This window comes from Adiantum capillus-veneris, chromosome 18 (genome assembly GCF_014529385.1).
Source record: "Adiantum capillus-veneris isolate H3 chromosome 18, ASM1452938v2, whole genome shotgun sequence".
NCBI lineage: Eukaryota > Viridiplantae > Streptophyta > Polypodiopsida > Polypodiales > Pteridaceae > Adiantum > Adiantum capillus-veneris.
Window position 1 is genome coordinate 154,470,647 of NC_140948.1, and position 6,000 is coordinate 154,476,646.

Genomic DNA, 6,000 nt, shown 5'->3' on the forward strand with positions numbered 1-6,000 from the left:
GCGGCTCTTCTGGCATTGTCTCTAAACGGCACTTCAACCTTGTGGCTACCCTTGGAGCCTTAGGAGGCTCTTCTTCTTTGTCTTCCTTCAGCCAATCATTTTGGGAGGGAGGTAGAGGCCAATTTCCCTTGGCATGCAATGCTCCATAGATGACTTTGGTTATCAACTCACTAGTCACAATATAAGTGGGATTTTTGGTCCCCATTTTCACAAGGTTGTCGTGAATGTAAGAGGCATAGTTTATCTCCCTCGGGCGGCTCTTCTGCATCACCCAAGTGAAAGTGGTGGCAATAGCTCCAGGTGGCATCTTGTATTTCTGTGGCCGCTTGGTACACATGTGGAAGTATTGATTGTATAATTGGCTCATGATGGCCACCTTTGGGTTTGCAATATCTTCAAATGTCTAGTTATTTTTCTTCTCTGAGTAGACCTTAATGTGGAGGACATCTGGGCATTGATCTGCATCGGCTCAACTTGCGCAACCCAAGGTAAAGAAAAAGCCAGCTGTAGTCTCCAACACTACGAACCATATTCATACATGTGCGGCGAGGCCAGCAGTAGGATCTCCATCCTCCACCATGAATGCCATGCCTCTCGGCAGCCTCACACCAGCAGTAGCAGTGGGGCGGAATATCTCATGTATACCGGGAAACACTAGTAGCATTGCATACGATGATGAGGTGGACGATGAGTTTCCCAGGTTTACGAGGGTAAAGCGACAACAAGTTCAAGTGCCATCAGCTGCATGCCATTGGCAGCATTGGCAAGTCGAGGAGGCTCATCAAAAAAGGCCAGTAGGCCACATACCCATGACTAGAAATTATACCTATGGAGCACCTCCTCCTTGCATCTGCTAACATTAACTGAAGCAGGAGCTAATCAGATAGGCTGATATATTTGAATTGGTGCATCTTGAAGAAGGTGAGAGAAACAATATATTAAAGCTTTTAACATTTGGTGCAGCGGTACTACGGATACCGGTTGTTAAACGTACTACTTGTAACTCCGCAACTGAAGACATCTCGTCTCAGATAATTTTGGACTACTTGTAGGGCTTTGAAGCTACAGGATCATTGAAAGATCCAAAACTGGTATAAATCCGTGTGCATTCAATCTGACTTTCCGATGTGTTTCTCTATCAATTAATTACTGCTTCACTGATCTAAATATATTAATTACATTGCAAACTATTGAGAGTGCAGCTTGTTGATATACTCTGCAAACATTTTGTGTTAGTTGTCAGCTTATTGGTGAAAAACTTCAAATTAGATCTCTTTTATTAAAAAAAAGGCATGGCATATAAGGTACGTATTGCATGAATAAAGGAGCAATTTTTTTATCAAGGGCATTCTCAAAATACAGCGGTGCCCAGCAGGGGAGAGTATTTTTACCTACATGCATACATGCTTTTCTTATCTGATATAATATTGCCTGGCAATTGATCAGTAATCATCATCATGTGATGCCTTGCCCATTGATTATATTTTCTGCTTAAAAGACGCCTGCGTTCCCCCCACCACATTTGGAATACCTACGACACCTTTCTCCTGCATCCTTTCACCACATTGATTTTAAAGGCCCCCTTTGCATCGGTGTTCGCAAAGGTTCCGGAACTTGGAAGGATTCAACATCCTTTCTCCGGCCCAGCTTGCACGGCCACCACACATGATAGATCATTCCACTATATGAGACGTAACTCTCCTCTAGGTATTGCCTGTCTCAACGCCCCCTCCTACTTTGCATGCCTCACCTCACGGCTACTTGTCGATGCATACAAACAGAGACATGCCGCAAATATTCTTTGTGCTACACACTCTTTACACACGTGTGCACACAACCTTGCACTCCTAAGAGAAGAAATAGAAAAGGCAGGTGCGAGTGCTCATATTGTAGACTCGAGTCCTTCCACCCTCACCTGTACTTTCTCATGTGATTGCTCTTGGAAAACATTCTTCAAATGCAAGCCCACCTACTTCCACACGGCCCTATACAAAGTTTGAAGTCACAAAATTGCACACAAGAGAGTGCCTATTTGTTTAGAAGTTCTTGTCCTCTCTCTCTCTCTCTCTCTCTCTCTCTCTCTCTCTCTCTCTCTCTCTCTCTCTCTCTCAAACAAATGTCATATTTACAAGCTGCCACATCTTGCTAAGGATAAGATAGCACTTAACTTGCAGTGCCTTATCGACTATAGTAATTACATCCTCCAACATTTTAACTTTGAGAACATGCGTCGACCCTCAAAGATCCCCACATTTCTCACATACCACAGAGACCATATAAACCAGTCCCTAAATGAAGTCAGACAAACCAAATACCTTGGCCTTATTTGTAGTAGAGAATAATCCAAAGGTCAAGGTGAATCTAGTGCACTTTATGATGCATTCCACCAGTATGTAGCCCAAGCCCATCAGTCTGTAACTTCTTTACCCCCCAAAAAAAATGCCTCATTGTCTCAGGTTTACGACATCGAAAGCAATCATTGGTACCGTATCCTTTTCGATGGAGCATATAAGAGGTAGGCAATGAACCAGCTAGGGCTCCCCACAGATGCACTTTGAACTTTAATGATATCCGAGATACCCACAACTGAGAAAATATATTATTCCACCAAAGGGAATAGACCAGTGTTTGTTACATCTAGCAGAAGGATCATGCTCATGAAGCAAATGCATGTAGAACTGGGATGTTTGAGAGTTTCACCAATTGGCTCCTGCGTGTGGAAAAGTCTAGTCTCGTTACCTGTCTAGACGATTGGTAGTTGGTGGTATTTGTAGGTTGTTGACACATGCACAAAGATTATACCCACTATTTCCAGAAACCAAATCCCAGTCAGAACCTCCCCCTCCCCCCCCCCCCTCTCTCTCTCTACTTTCTTTGAAGCTAGGGCTCCCCACAGATGCACTTTGAACTTTAATGGTATACGAGATACCCACAAATGAGAAAATAAATTATTCCACCAAAGGGAATAGACCAGTGTTTCTTACATCTAGCAGAAGGATCATGCTCATGAAGCAAATGCATGTAGAACTGGGATGTTTGAGAGTTTCACGAATTGGCTCCTGCGTAACGAAAAGTCTAGTCTCGTTACCTATCTAGACGATTGGTAGTTGGTGGTATTTGTAGGTTGTTGACACATGCACAAAGATTATACCAAGAATTTCCAGAAACCAAATCCATTTCAGAATCTCCCCCTCCCCCCCCCCTCCTCTCTCTCTCTCTCTCTCTCTCTCTCTCTCTCTCTCTCTCTCTATTTTCTTTGAAGCTAGGGCTCCCCACAGATGCACTTTGAACTTTAATGGTATACGAGATACCCACAAATGAGAAAATAAATTATTCCACCAAACGAAATAGACCACTGTTTGTTACATCTAGCAGAAGGATCATGATCATGAAGCAAATGCATGTAGAACTGGGATGTTTGAGAGTTTCACCAATTGGCTCCTACGTGTGGAAAAATCTAGTCTCGTTACCTGTCTAGACAATTGGTAGTTGGTGGTATTTGTAGGTTGTTGACACATGCACAAAGATTATACCAAGCAATTCCAAAACCAAATCCCAGTCAGAACCTCCCCCCCCCCTCTGTCTCTCTCTCTCTCTCTCTCTCTCTCTCTCTCTCTCTCTCTCTCTCTCTCTCTCTCTCTCTCTCTCTCTCTCTCTCTCTCTCTCTCTCTATTTTCTTTGAAGTTAGGGCTCCCCACAGATGCACTTTGAAATTTAATGGTATACAAGATACCCACAAATGAGAAAATAAATTATTCCACCAAACGGAATAGAGCAGTGCTTGTTACATCTAGCAGAAGGATCATGCTCATGAAGCAAATGCATGTAAAACAGGGATGTTTAAGAGTTTCACCAATTGGCTCTTGTGTGTGGAAAAGTCTAGTCTAGGTACCTGTCTAGACGATTGGTAGTTGGTGGTATTTGTAGTTTGTTGACACATGCACAAAGATTATACCAAGCGTTTCTGAAACCAAATCCATGTCGGAACCTCCACCTCCCCCCCCCCCTCCCCCCCCCTCTGTGTGTGTGTGTGTGTGTGTGTGTGTGTGTGTGTGTGTGTGTGTGTGTGTGTGTGTGTGTGTGTGTGTGTGTTTTCTTTTAAACATGGAAAAGAGCCACGATATCATGATAATTCAAATTGTATACACAACCCAACAATGTGCGGCTAACCTTGAGTCCTTCCACACCTAAGGCACAAGATGTTAGCATGTTCTTATAAATCAAAAGCTTCCTGTTGTTGCAAATGCATAGTTTTTTTTTGTGTTCTAGTAGTAAACCAAGGCATCACATGATAGGAGAGGACACGCTCCAAAAATAGCCATAACTTGCGTACACACGCTTTAATGTAAAGGATGTTGACTACCTTTTCCTACTTCTTGTTGCTACATGCACACTAAAGGTTCTAAAATTTTGATTGAAATGCCAATTTTGAGACCTCTTCAAGCATAGACATAAGTCTTTGATTGAAATGCAATATTTTGAGAGTGCTTATTGACCGAGTGTGGATCTTGCCTTGCAAGGTTGTTTTCGTGGTGTCATTAATAGCATTAAGGCACATCCAATTTCTATGTATGTTTTTGAGAATTAGGAAGAGAATGGGGTGTAGAAGGGCCTCCTTCCTTGCCATGCGAGTATAAATTGATGAATATATGCATGCCATGTGTGAAAGAATGGTGGGTGTGTAAGGGAGGTGTAAGAGTGGTCAAAAGATGCACTTTTCCCCCCAAAAAAGGAGGTTGTCAACTTTATAATTTTTGACCTTCCATAACTCCTACATACGATCTCTGATTTGAGCGAAGATTATGGATCTATAATCTACACGCTAAGCTCTTTCCATAGATATGCTACATGATATGGTTTTGCTTGCTAGATTTTAAATCTCATTTTAGGGGAAAATTTAAATTCAAATAAACTAGCCGTTTTACATGTTTGAATTCAAAAGCTATCATTTGATTGCTTTCTTAATACTAGAGCTTTGACTCTCTTAAACTGCGAAATAAACCAGCCCTCCTAAACCCCATCCTCTTCCTAATGGATATCTCTTGGATGTTGAAGCCTTACGACAAGAAACCCTCGCTCTCATAGGAGGTTTCTTAATAGAGCGGGAGACTCCCCATTGGTAATAGATAAATATTTATTGGTCAATTTAGGTGATTGACATGGATCATTTCCTTTAATATTGAAAAATCTTGATCATAAGATTCCTTGGTGCTCTTTTTTTACAAGAGTTTTCTGTACATTATCATCTCTAGCCCTGCCTACGTCACATGTTTTGGAATGCCATCCTTCATGAGGGCTTCAGATCCCATTTTCTCTCATCATGATAGGTTTAATCGGAATGCTGTCATTGATGAGAGCTTTGGAGCCCATTATCTCTCATCACAACAGTGACGAGTAGTCGTCCCTAGTCTCCAATGACGTTCCACATCTCTACCAGATGCTAGATCTTGTTGGAATTAGGGTTGCACAAAAACACACACAGCTTGGACAAGACGAAGGAAGCTCAAGGCACACAATAGAGAGTGTATTACTTAGTGTGCAATGGAAAGATAGATAGCCCTAGAGTGATGGGCGCATATACAATGCACGAGGGAAAAAAACTCCTAAAGAGGGAAAAAATGTCCTGGCGGTCCTAGTGTGTTCACACACATCACTACCACATGTATATGGTAACACATCCCCCATGGAGTGGTGCGGTGAACGAGAGCTGGCACATGAGTAAAGGGAAGTGCCATGCCCTGAGGACATGATCAGTCACAAAGGGGAGTAAGCCCAAAGATTTGCGAAAAGATTCGAGCTTCTCACGAGACAATGCCTTTGTTAAAAGATCTGCAAGGTTCTCCTATTTGGCACATAAGCCAAGCTGATCTCTTCTGCTGAGAGCCTCTCCTTGACATAGTGGTAATGCACCTCAATGTGCTTTGTGTGGGCATGAAAAATTGGGTTCCTCGCAAATTCCAATGGGCTCTCACTATCAGTGTAGATAGTGTTGGTAGTGTC